This window comes from Carcharodon carcharias, chromosome 1 (genome assembly GCF_017639515.1).
Source record: "Carcharodon carcharias isolate sCarCar2 chromosome 1, sCarCar2.pri, whole genome shotgun sequence".
Taxonomy (NCBI): Eukaryota; Metazoa; Chordata; class Chondrichthyes; order Lamniformes; family Lamnidae; genus Carcharodon; species Carcharodon carcharias.
This window is the reverse complement of record NC_054467.1, coordinates 199,054,187-199,068,069: the sequence shown is the minus strand read 5'-3', so window position 1 is coordinate 199,068,069 and position 13,883 is coordinate 199,054,187. Positions and strand designations below refer to the sequence as shown.

At 41.7% G+C, this 13,883-nt stretch overlaps 1 protein-coding gene across 5 annotated transcripts in view; it reads left to right on the top strand.

Annotated features, from left to right (window-relative positions):
- pdzd2 (PDZ domain containing 2) overlaps positions 1 to 13,883 on the top strand; it is a 648,685-nt gene that overhangs the window by 424,392 nt on the left and 210,410 nt on the right. Inside the window, exon 1 of one of the 5 annotated variants that reach the window (XM_041183220.1) lies at positions 6,637 to 6,689. The exons of the other annotated variants lie outside the window; for them this stretch is intronic. The gene's annotated coding sequence lies outside the window, so the exon portion shown is untranslated. Of the gene's footprint in view, positions 1 to 6,636; positions 6,690 to 13,883 lie in introns of those variants that run through there. 5 annotated transcript variants of the gene reach the window in all.

The window sequence follows — 13,883 nt, the reverse complement described above, 5'->3', positions numbered from 1 at the left end:
TTCAGACATTTACTCATTGTTTAATCTGACAGTTGGAAAGACAGAACCAATATTTGTCACAGTGAAAGTAAATGGCAAATCTGTTAGAATGGAAGTGAACACGGGAGCTTCACTACAGTCATCGGGGGACATACCTTCAGATACCTGAATAATGGTGAACTTCAACTAAGTTTTGAAGAAATAGCTGTCAAATTAAAAACATACACGGGTCAAGATTATGAGGGGCATGGACAGGGTGGATAGGGAGCAGCTGTTCCCCTTAGTTGAAAGGTCAGTCACAAGAGGGCATAAATGCAAGATGAGGTGCAGGGGGTTTAGGGGGGATGTGGGGAAAAACTTTTTTACCCAGAGGGTGGTGATGGTCTGGAATGCACTGCCTGGGAGGGTGGAGGCAGGTTGCCTCACATCCTTTAAAAAGTACCTGGTTGAGCACTTGGCACATCATAACATACAAAGCTATGGGCCAAGTGCTGGTAAATGGGATTAGGTAGGTAGTCAGGTGTTTCTCACGTGTCAGTGCAGACTCAATGGGCCAAAGGGCCTCTTCTGCACTGTGATTCTGTGAAGACATTCAAGTAAAAGGCATTAGCAGAGTAACTGTCCATTGAGGAAGCCATTTGGCCTAGCTACCAGTGTTGGTATTGAGAGGCAGAGGACCAAGCCTTCTAGGGTGAAATTGGCTAAGAGAAATCAATCTTGATTGACCACTGGGATTCCAAAAGGAAGCTGGAAGCGTTCCTGTTTTGAAAAAGGAATGTGTAAGGACTCAACAACCTGAAGAAATGAAGGCTGTCTTAAGCCAAACCCTGGAAGAATAGCAGAAGAAACTTGAAGAGACCCTGCTTGATGACAAAAGTTTGAGACGAGGTGAGCAACCTTCACAGGGGAAAAAAAAACCTGTTGAAAGACCTTCACACACTACGAGATTCCCTCAAGTCAAAGCTTGTACCTCTGGAAAAGTATGAAGAGAAACAGAAATAATTCAGCACTTCTCTGAACAAACTGAAGAATCAGTTGGCAGAGAAGACACAGCAATGTTCAATTTTCCAGGAGGCAGCAAAATACAAAAAAAGAGACAGAAGAGCAGAAGAATCAGCTAAATGAAGGCAAAGAGGCTTTGGAAGCAAAAGTAACAGAATTTTCCAAGAAGACAGATGATGAAATTTTGGGAGACTCAGCCACTGAGCTCAGACAAGTTGAGTTTGCATCTGAGAGATGTCTGGCCAATAGTGAAGTCAAAAAGGAGGTCTGTCCATCACCTTTGGTGTCAAGAAATTTCACCAGCAGGTACACGACCGCCCTTTTACAATCATTTCAGACCACAAACCATTGCTCGGATTGTTTAGGGAGGACAAGGCCATACCACCCATAGCCTCAGCAAAAATAACAATGGGTCTTAATTCTGGCAGCATACGAATACACTTTCTTACATAGGCCTGGCAATCAAATGGCAAACGACGATGCACTTAATCATTTGCCTTTACAAGAAAATGCTGAAAATTTTGCCATTCATGGACTACCAGAGGTAGTCATTTCCGATAACGGCACAGCATTTATGAGTGCTGAGCTTCAATGGTTTATCAGCCTCAACAGTATCACTCATGTAAAAATTGCACCATACCACCCTTCCTCAAATGGACTGGCCGAAAGGGCGGTTCAAACATTCAAAGCAGGCATGGAAAAGCTAACTGGTGATTTCTTAGCAACCAAGCTAGCATGCTTTTTCATTACAGGACTACACCTCACACAACAACAGGTGTCACACCTACGGAGCTATTGTTGAAACGCCGTCTCAGGACGAGATTGAGCCTAATCATGTCAAATTTAGAGGGGAAGGTGGAAAGGAGTCAGGAAAGCCAGAAAATTAGACATGACTGGCATAGTCGTGAGAGGAAATTTACCATGGGAGAGACAGTATACATGAAAAACTTCGGAGGAGGACTAAAGTGGTTATTGGGTGAAATAAGTGCAGTGACTGGACCTCTATCTTACCATGTGGCATTGAAAGGCTGGATCATCTGGAAACATGTGGACAATTTAAGGAAGAGAGAGACAAATCACCAAGAATTGGTTCCACCAGTGACCATGTCCAGGTCTGCATTTCCTGTTAAGGATACTCAACCCAGGACTGACATGTCTGATGTTCCTGTAAGAGTTGAGGATACAGAACTGCAAGTTCCCACTGAAACACCTGATGTTCAGGCAACTCTGGAAAAGGAGCTTCCTGACAAAGAATCTGAAGTTGTGGAGCTGCAACGTTCCACATGTACCAGGAAACCACCTGAAAGACTGAACTTATAAATTCCTTGCCCAGTGTCTTGCTGTCTTGAAAAACATGTACTTGTAAATATAATATGTATAGCTGAGTTAAAGGGGGAGGAATGTAGTAATTATGGTTTTATTTAGTGTGTAATGTACCTTTAAGAATAATACTTCTTAGGAAAGATCACATGGTCTGTAGTAACCAATAGGAGAGTAGCGTAGGCTACCTCAGCAGACAGTGTAGAGATGAAGTTGGAGTTGAAAGCACACATGTGGTGGCTGCTGAGTATATTGTAAATAAACTTTATGTTTCCACCTAAGAAGTGTCTGCGGTAGCAACTCGGCCACCCTTACAACACCACCCCCCGCCCCCCCCAACTCTTTCTTGCCTGTTGGGGTGGAGGTTAAAATTCTTGGCTATGGTGTCATCTTCATTACCCCCACAGATGATCTTCAGGTCTCAGGACATTCTGGCTACCATTGTGCATTATCAGCCAAAAAGCCCCCAGAGGGCTGACAGCTGGATTGCAGCAATAGGCCTTCTTCCTTTCAATCCCAGCACAGGGCTATGAAAATGACTGGATTAAGAAAACTGAGTCTCCTCACAGGTGCAGTACACATTTGGAGTCGGGGCCTGGAGAATAACAGCAGCTTTATGTTGTCCTTAAGCTAATTTTAATGGCAAGGAATCCATAATGGTAAGGAATCTCTGCCTCAGAAGGTGGTGAATATTTTTAAGGCAAAGGTAGATAGATTCTTGTTAAGGGAATCAAAGGTTATCAGAGTTAGATGGGAATGTGGAAATCGAAACACAAGAAGATCAGCCATGATCTTATTGAATGGTGGAGCAGGCTTGAAGGGCTGAATGGTCTACTCCTGTTCCCATTTCTTATGTTCTTCTGTAAGTCAAGTTTATAACAATGCAATGTCTGGTGAATTACATTTGTTATGATAAAGTGATTGTAAAATATGTTGATAATGGTGCGTTGTCTGCTGAGAAACCTTTGTAATGATTAAGGTAAAACTTCCACCAGAACCACATTAAGGCATCAGAAATGGCATCATTTGTCACAACATTTTTCAAGCTTTTTGTCTGAATCAGTTTTCTTATATGTTGGAATTACATGATTGGTTGTGAAGTTGTGCTATGACAAATATTAGCACTTCCACAGTTTGCTTTCACATTGTAACACTTCCTCAGCTCCACCTTTGAAAGATGCTTTGTAAAACAAAGAAGTGTTTTCTTTTGCGTTTTTTGCAATGGGTTGTCAAGAGTTTTTGATGAGATTAGTGTTCTGCTTCCATTAGTGTTGTCCACAAATTGGAAATCCATATATTCAGGACACTTGTTTTATAAAATCTAAAGTGAAAAGTTTCTGTGCTTCTGATGAGCTGCATTTTATTTATACACTTGATTTGCCTCAAAGCAATGCAGAGGTGGCACTAGTTTCTAAGTGTGCAGGAATTATATTTACAGAGTCTTTTTCACAGTGCTTGAAATGTCTTCATCATCCATTCAGCTCAGCTTCTCGTAGCTTCTGTGGTGTCTGTTTACTTTTCTCTGAGTCAATACCCAGGCTTAACCAACCAAGCACAGTGAGCATAGATCAGTTACCAGACTCTCATAATCAAACACTGAACAAGTGAACCATTGCGTTTAACTTTTGGTAAATTTAATTTCGTTCAAGAGGAGAATCATCAAATTTCAAGTTGAATAAAACTGGAACTCCCATGGGAGGGCATAAAGCTGTCGTAAAAAATGAAAATAAATTTATTTTCTGCTTTCTATCCATTGGAGTGTATCTCCAAAGGGAAAGTGTCACTGTACTGGCAGGTTTCAAGATGAGCTAAATACCCAGATAGAAAAAAATCATAACAGTGCAGAAATCTCACCAGATTGGACAACATGGAAAGTTTGCACCATAACAGATTTGCTATACGTTATGGTGCATAAATTTGCAATTAATTTCTGTTTTACTTCTATTTTCTGAGCAGATGTTATTGCTGACATGATGCTGTTGTAACCTGCTGCTGTTCAATGTTCCAACCTCCGTTTACAGACCTGTTATGATAATTAGGTGACCTAGTTTGAGTTTTCAAGATTATGAAGACAATTTAAAAAGGAAATTCTTCGTGTGTTCTTTGTGTCAAGCCACATCTTTAAAATACTTGAGTTAGGAGAAGGCACAGAGGCATAACACTAACATTGGATTGGGAAAAATTTTTTTATTCATTCATCGGTTGAAGGATCCCCAGCTAGGCCAGGATTTATTGCCCATCCCTAATTGCCTTTGAGAAGGTGGTGGTGAGCTGCTTTCCTGAACCACTGCAGCCCATGTAGCGTTGAAACACCCACAGTGCTGTTAGGAATTGTTCCAGGATTTTGACCCAGCAACAATAACAGAACAGCAATATAGTTTCAAATTAGGATGGTATGTGACTTGGGGAAACTTGAAGGTGGTGGTAGTCCCATGCATCTGCTGCCCTTGTTTCTGTAGGTGGTAGAGGTCACCGGATTGGAACGTGTTGTTGAAAAAAGCTGGCAAGTTGCTTTAGTGCATCTTGTAGATGGTACACTCATTGCTGTCACTGTGTATTGGAGGTGTAGATGGATGGGGTGCCAATCTAGGGGGTTGCTTTGTCCTGGATGGCAGCAAACTCTTGTATTGTTTGAGCTGCACTCATCCAGGCAAATGCAGAGTTTTCCATCACACTCTTGACTTGTGCCTTGTAGATGGTGGACAGCCTTTGAACATGAACAAAGAACAGCCAAAGAACAAAGAAAAGTACAGCACAGGAACAGGCCCTTTGGCCCTCCAAGCCTGCGCCGATCATATTGCCCGTCAACTAAAACATTTTGCACTTCCGGGGTCCGGATCCCTCTATTCCCATCCTGTTCATGTATTTGTCAAGCTGCCTCTTAAACACCACTATCGTACCTGCTTCCACCATCTCCTCTGGCAGCGAATTCCAGACACTCACTACCCTCTGCATAAAAAACCTGCTTCGCACATCTCCTTTATAGTTTTCTCCTCTCACCTTAAATCTATGTCCCCTAGTAATTGGCTCTTCCATCCTGGGAAAAAGCTTCTGACTATTTACTCTGTCCATGCCACTCATAATTTTGTAAACTTCTATCAAGTCGCCCCTCAATCTCTGTCGCTCTAGTGAGAACAATCCGAGTTTCTCCAACCTCTCCTCATAGCTAATAACCTCCAGACCAGGCAACATCCTGGTAAACCTCCTCTGCACCCTCTCCAACGCCTCCACATCCTTCTGGTAATGTGGTGACCAGAATTGCACGCAATATTCCAAATGTGGCCTAACCAAAGTTCTATATAGCTGCAGCATGACTTCCCAGCTTTTATACTCAATACCCCTGTCAATGAAGATAAGCATGCCATATGCCTTCCTGACTACCTTATCCACCTGCGTTGCCACTTTCAGTGACCTGTGGACCTGTACACCCAGATCCCTCTGCCCATCGATGCACTTAAGGGTTCTGCCATTTACTGTATAATTCCTGCCTGTATTAGACCTTCCAAAATGCATTACCTCGCATTTGTCCAGATTAAACTCCATCTGCCATTTCTCCGCCCAAGTCTCCAACCGATCTATATCCCGTTGTATCCTTTGACAATCCTCTTCACTCTCTGCAGTTCCTCCAACTTTAGTGTCGTCTGCAAACTTAGCCCAGTTACATTTTCCTCCAAATCATTTATGTATATCACAAACAGCAAAGGTTCCAGCACTGATCCCTGTGGAACTCCACTAGTCACAGCTTTGGGTGTGAGGAGGTGAGTTACTCGTCACAGGATTTCTAGGTGTCAAGCCTCTTGACTGTTGTGGGAGCTGCACTCATCCAGGCAAGTGAAGAGTATTCCATTACACTCCTGACTTGTGTCTTGCAGATGGTGGACAGGCTTTAAGGAGTCAGAAGGTGAGTTACTCATCACAGGATTTCTAGCCCCTGACCTGCTCTTGTAGCCACAGTATTTACATGGCTGGTTCAGTTCAGTTTCTGGTCAATGGTAACCCTCCAGGATGTTGATAATGGGGAATTCAGCAATGGTAATGCCATTGAATGTCAAGGGGCGATGGTTAGATTCTCTCTTGTTGGAGATGGTCATTGGCTGGCACTTGTGTGGTGTGAATGTTACGTGCCACCTACTCAGTCTGACTGTTTTCCAGGTCTTGGTGCATGTGGGAATGAACTACTTCAGTATCTGAGGAGTTGTGAATAGCATTGAACACTGTGTGATCATCAATGAACATCCCCACTTCTACCTTATGTTGAAAGGAAGGTCATTGATGAAGCAGCTGAAGATAGTTGGGCCAAGGACACTACTCTGAGGAACTCCTGCAGTGATATCCTGTGGCTGAAATGATTGACCTCCAACAACCACAGCTATCTTTCTTTGTCCTAGGTATGACTCCAACCAGCAGAGAGTTTTCCCCTATTTCGCATTAATTTCAGTTTTGCTAGGGCTCCTTGACTCATTCAAATGCTGCCATGATGTTAAAGGAAGTCAATCTCACCTCACCTCTTGAGTTCAGCTCTTTTGTCCATGTTTGAACTGAGATGTAGTACAGTCTGGAGCTGAGTGACCCTTGCAGATATTGAAGTGAGCAATAGAAATGGTTTTAAGGAGCCGCTGGATATGTTTCTGGAGAGAGAAGGGATTGAGAGTTATGTTGAGAAGGTGGTCGTGTAGTGTGATATCATTCATAACGGAATGGGTTTGTTACAAAAGAACATAGGAAGAGTGGTAAACCACTCAGACTCTTGAATCTGTTCTGCCATTTATATTATGGGTGATCTGCATCTTAACTCTACTTGACTTTGCTCCTTATAGGTTCATATCCATATGCAGCAAAACTCAGTCAATCATGGTCTTGTAAGTTTCAAATGACCCAGCATACACTGTCTTTTGGGTGAACAGAGTTCCAGATTTCCATTAGTCTTTTGAGGAAAGAGAGCCTCAGACTTCCACTATCTTCTGGGGGAAGAGGGTTCCAGATTTATGTGAAGAAATGCTTTCTTTTTTCACTGCTAAAGTACCTAAACCAGTGTTTCCTCCCAGCTGAGTGAACACCACCCGAAGGTTCCTGTGCAGGCCATGCACAAGTCAACCCCTTTAAGTTAGTGTGCAAATAAATTTAAATGGCCTGTGTACTTAAACAAATCAGCTGCACATTACAAAAAATAAAATTAGAGGATATGTTGGGCCTAACTGTAATTTATTTTTGGGGTATTTTTTGTCTAGACTTCAACAAGGCTTTTGATTAATTACCAGACAGAAGTTTAGCTGCTAATGTAGAAAATTGTTTGAGTATAATAATCTTTCCCTGTTCCTAAAAATTATCAAGTAAAAAGAAAAGGAAAATAAAGATGGACTTACAAATAAACATTACATTTTGTGATGGCCCATCTTTTGAGGGAAAAAAACACTTTTTATGTCAAGGTGACAGTCCTTTTCAGAACTAGGACCAGGATATTGAGATCGATGAGCGGGGGGTGAGGCCTGCTCACCGATGTGTAAAATGACGCGGGATGATATCGGGCGGAACTCCCAACGTCACCCCGCGTCATTTCAATTTTCAGGTCAGCAGGGGCGCAGCCGAATCAGCTGTGCACCTGCCAACCCGTCAACGGCCAATTGAGGCCATTTAAAAAGTAATTAAGATCATTAATGGACCTGGCTGTCCAACCTTCAGGTTGGTGGGCAGGCCAGGAGCTCTGGCTGGCTTCAGGAAAAGCATAAAACCTCATCCACGGGCGGGATGAGGTTTCATGAGGGTTTTAAAAAGTTTAATAAACGTTTGATTAAAAGTGATGGACATGTCCCAACTCATGACAGTGTCAGATGAGGGGACATGTCAGGGAAATTTTAAAATTTGGCACTGATCTCCCTGAGGCAGTGCTTAGCCTCAGGGAGATGAGTGCGGTCTTTCATGCGCATGCGCAAAAGAGCACGCTCTTGGCTGAGGGAATCCCCCTCCCACCCACACAGGGAGCACATAGCCCTTCCTGGTGGACGTCAAGCTGGGCGGGCCTTAATTGGCCCGCCCACATAAAATGGCAGCAGGAGCGCCGATTGGAGGTACGCCCACTCCTGCACTTCACCCCCAACGGGGGGAAAATTCTTCCCTAGGTTTCTCTGAAAGAAGATTTCATGTAAAAAGAGCTTGCTTCTCTTAACTGATCATGTAACCAAACTGCCTGGGAGAGAATCAATAGGAAAAAAAAAGATCAGTCAGAAGTTAATTATAAAGGTGAATAGATGTCTGGGTGTGGTTCTGTGTTCAAGCTGTTCAGTTTTAGGTTAGATCAAGCTAGGTGCAGTGAAAATCTCTTTCAAACGGAATTTAGTTGACTGACAGGGTTGGCTGAAAGGGTTTTAGAAACCTTTATAACTGAAGGACTGTACTAACAACGAGTTGGAATTCTGGGATAGCCAAGCTGAGAAGAGAAAGACCCCTCTAGATACAAGACTCCAGAGTTAAAGAACATTAAAACCAGGAAAATTCCAACTCGAAGTGGCCACGCTTAAGACACTAGTAATACCTGTATTGAAGGGAAATCTTCAGTTGGAAGAGATTTGATAGGAAAATCTTGTTGGAAATAAGCATTAGACCCAAGAAATCGCAATCCTTGTACGAATCTTCGAAGCAGTACTCATACCAAATAGTTAATCTTCCAAATTCTGACAGGTATCTGACTTGAGTTTTTTGCAGGTGTAAGTCAAATGGGTGCAGAGATTTGAGTTAAGAAGTTCAGCTTTGATCCTAAGTTGCTGCGTTCTTTGTACTTTTAATATCTTTATACAGCTGATAGTGCAGTTATTAATATTCATATTATTTGATTTTATTGTAGTAAAATTATTTCGTTTTAAACCATGAACCACATAGCTTCATTTTTTTAGTGAATACCTGGGTTTTGGATTTCCAAAAAAATCCGACATCATAACACTTTCATGACTTCAGGATGCCCCAATGTAATTTACAGCCAATGAAGCAGTTTTTGAAGTGTTGTCGCTGTTTTATGTAGGAAACCTAGCAGCCAAATAACGCAAAGCAAGACCCCACAAACCACAATATGATCATGACCAGATAATCTATTTTAGTGATGTTGGCTGAGGGATCAATATTGGTGAGGAACTCCCCTGCTCTTCTTCCAAGTAATACCATGGGATATTTTATGTCCACCTGAGAGGGCAGGCAAGACCTTAGTTTAACATCTTATACAAAAGATAGTACCTCTGACAGTGTAGCACCCCCTCAGTTGTGTATGGAAGTATCATGCCAGATTATGTGCCCAGGCCTCTACAGTGGGACTTGAACCCACAACCTTCTGAACAAAGGCAAGAGTGCTTTCACTGAGTTATGGCTGACTGACACAAGTATAGTTCATGATAAAGCAGAGGGTATGCATTTTATACAGTAACAGGAGCATTATATCTTGAAACTTTTAATCAACATTGACCTGAATTTTTCAGATGGCAGTGTTTCTCTTTCCACCATCTGAAGGGTCAGCAGGAAACACATCCCCACTGACTCCAACTGCCCAGGTGCCATTTCACACTCAAATGAGCATCAGTTGGCTGCAGGCAGGACTCCTGCCCCTCACTCAGGAGGAATTCCACCTTAGGGAACTGCTGGCAGCTCTCTAGTCCCTAGAGTGACAACAGCTTCAGTGGACAGAAGAGGGACTTCAGGAAGATACCTGAGCCAAAATCCTCAGGACCGGATGGCAAAGTTAGTTTAAGGGGCTCAAGGGCCGAGAGGGTGGGGAAAGCCTGGACAGGGAGAAGTTGGTGAATGGAGTGTGGGGGGAAGAGATCAGGTGGGGTGGGGGGGAGGTGGGAAAGGAGGTTCAGCGGCCATTGGACCTTAAGGGTCGGGTCCACACCCAAAGTCAGAAGCTGGCGTCTGATGGAGGTGCCCTTCCCCCAGCTTCCCAACTGAGATCTTAGCCCTTTCATTTTTAGGCCTCCCCTATGCCAGGTAAATCCTCCTGTCGGCCTAAAAATTGAGGCTCGGCAGGAAATGGCCCTTAAATGGGCAATAACTGACCAATAATTGGTCACTTAAAGTCAAGGGCGGGCATCCTGTAGGAGGCCTTGCCCGCCTCAGCATGAAATCGCTGTGATGTCGGGGCGGATGGGAACCCAGGGGGGATGCTGTTTCTTCAAATTCACGCTCACCCCCGTCTAAAAATCCACCAGCGGGGGAGCGTGAAATTCAGGCCATTATGTTTTAAATTATCTGTGCTCTGTTTCCTTCATTTTACCTATGAGCTAAGGACATTTCCAGCTGGTTACTTTAACAGCTGCTTTTAAAGTTGGGATGCATTCCATTAACCAGCAATTTAACCCAAACTAATTTTGAACAGTCCGTTTAGGTGAGCTGAGTGCTTGCTGACTGATTGTCTGGTATTATAGGAACCAGATGGTAGCTTATTTCAACGGTAAACTGAGAGAAACAGAATATGGGCATTCTAAAATTAATTGCTGGTTAAAATTGGCCTTGCCTCTGATGTTCTCTTTACTTGCTGTCTTCTGCTGTATTAATCTATTTTTGATTCTGAATTAGTGTTTAATCCCCCAGACGTTTTACAGTCATAGTCCACTTGTATGTCAGTAATTACAGTATGTGAACATGGCCTTGAAAATCTGCTGGCTTTTTGGCATACCGGAACATCCAAACGATGATGGACAGAAACAAATCCTCTGATCCATTCAGCTTTTAGCACGCAATTGTGATTTCTAACCTATCACAATATATCCATTCTTCACCTCACTCAAAACTATGTGCCACCTGGCAGAAAGCCCTGGAGGTATCCAAAAAGCAGGGGTGGGGAGAGAGATCATGCTTGACAAACCTGTTAGGTGGTGGATCCCACTGATGACTCTACACTTCTGCTCATATTTTTCTAAGGTTATGTCAATGGGTTATTTTTGCAAGTATTTTCTCTATAAATAGGGTAATCAGATTTGGGGCTTGCCGAGCTTTATATCGGCATTTTGCTAAGCATAAGGGTAACTTGGACATTTGTACAGTGGGGGAGTGAAAATCTCAATGGGCAAGCTAAAAAAAAGTTTGCAACATTGGCAGATAAGCTGAGCACATAATTTACCGATAAGTGCTGCTTAATTCTAACAAAGAACAGAAATATGTTAACAAGCAACGTTTTTACTTAATTATATTAATTATTGTTTTTATTAGAATAAGAACTTCTGTATAGAAATTCCAATTTCTGTTAGTCAATGTTCATGAATTGTAAAATATAACCATGTGTTTGATGACAGATGCGAAGTGCTTCATTCTCTTATTTGCATTCCCACCTTCTCCCTTGAGGAAGCCCTCAAGACAACAAAAGCTTGCAAAATTTTCTTCTTGTGCTGCTGCGTAATGTTTTCATTGATGTACTGAATATCTACAAAAAGCCTTCTGATAGTACGCTATCCCTTAGCCAACCAATATCCATTGAGTTTTAATTCAGTTGCCTGCCCACAAGAGTAAGGGGTTTATAGAAGGTTAGAAGTGGTGTTTCAAATGCTAATACTGTAAAGCCTTTGTACAGTCTCCTTTTGGCTATACAAGTAAGAGCTTCAATGCGAGGTTCTGTAATGCTTCATGAACACCTGTCACCTCTCTCTCTTAGCAAGAGAAGCTGTTAGCTGTGGTTGCTGTTTTCTTGTTTCCATTTCTTTAATACCTTATTCTCAAAATAGACTCCTTTACGCTCTTCTTTCAAAAATGAATATTGCATCTGTTTTGTTGATGTTGAGGCAGGTAAGACAAAAAATATTCACTAAGTGTTGACTGTGCATGAGTGTCTGTAGCATAATAATTGTGTTTGTAAATTATCTTTGGGTTATGGTAATATTGGGGTAAAGGTGCCGACTGATAGGTAACATGTCTGATTGCATAATCTCAGTCAGCAGTGTGTGGTATTCATTACTAGGTGAGCTTGAGAAGAAAGTAACTGAAGTGATAAAACTAATCATGGAAATACATTATGTCTAGTTTAATTGATGGTTTTCTGCTGTGCCAGCTTTTCAGGCAGTGGCAAACCTGCTCACATGTAAGATGTGAATTTTCATTTGTTCAAATCAAATTGCATTGTGTCATCTATTTTATTGGGGGCGATAGTTTTCTTTATGGTCATATGCAGTGGATAATGATTTACTGTTAGCACAGTGTTTAGTGAGCCAATGAGGATGATAGAATGATCCTTGTGCAATATCACAAAGCAGCTTTTAAATACTAGGGATTCCTTGATGGGAGTTTGTATGACTCTATACATTAATGCAATTCCATGGGTTACGCAATTGAGCAATGTCCATTGAAGTTAACATGATCACTCTCAGCATTGGACATGGTAGTTCTGCATTGGAGCTGCTGCAGCTAGAAGGCAACTCTAAGGAAACAGTGGAGCATATCAAATATGAACTAATTTCCACACTTCTTAGGCATTTCTGGTTCTCACAATAGGACAGTCAACTTTCCTACCTTCTAACTTGATGGAAATTGTGCAGAGCACCAGGACTTTTTGATGTTTGATCATTTTTGTTCAAAAATAATAGCCTTGCGTTTTTTTAAAAGCATGTACATCTGTGAACTATTTGTTCACGTTTAGTGCATCTCTACTGAAATTAATGCAAATTGAGAAGAATAAGTTAATTTCCACTTGTTAAAATTTCATTGCATGCAGAATACACAGGGCATTGGATGAAGAAAATGAAAAAGTATTTAATTGAAAGTCAGACCTTGAGTTAATCATCTTAATGAACAGAAACATTTCAAAGTACTGCCACAACAGGCTTACTCAGGCTGCCTTTGCAAATGCATTAACAAAGTTAGAAGCATCTGTCCTTGCGTGTATATATTATCTTGGGGAGGTGTTACTTAAAAAAATAAACAGTTCCTAATTCTGTAACAAAAAAGTCGTGCATACATTTCAATTTTAATTAACTTATGCTGATTGTTTTTAAATGCAATTATTTTCAGTGTGCAGCACTGATTTCTTGCCCCTTTTTTGCACTTAAAGGATCACTTGTGAGGCAGATTTTGTACAGTTACCCCAATTGTGTTTAATTGTATTTTGTATCTAGGTAGATATTTCAGTGTAGGGAATGGTTTAACAACTGGGAGTATTGAGTACTGAGGGATGGGAGAAGCATGTCCTCTACTTTGTATAATCAGATTTTGTTACTAGAACCATTTAACAGATAATCATTTCAATTATTTATATAGCACTGCGATAGTTGGAAATTTCCTCAGAGCTGTTCCCATTTTGCTACCATGGCTTCCTTGGAGTTTAAGCGAGTGAACAGGGTTTCCACCATATTTCTAGTGAAGTTCCTGTAGTGGTTCTGAGCAAATTTCCAGCTCTATTCATCAAGATATCTCAAAGTGCTTCACATTCAATGCAATTCTCTTGAAGTATAGTGAATGTAATAGAAGGAAATTAACAGCCAATTTGCACACAGTACGGCCTCATTAACAGTAAGTAGCTGATCAAACAATAATTGATTTCTGGTGTTCTTCATCGAGCAAGGAATTTTGCCAAGTCAGTCAAATAGTGCCATGACATATTTTACATTCCCAAAACA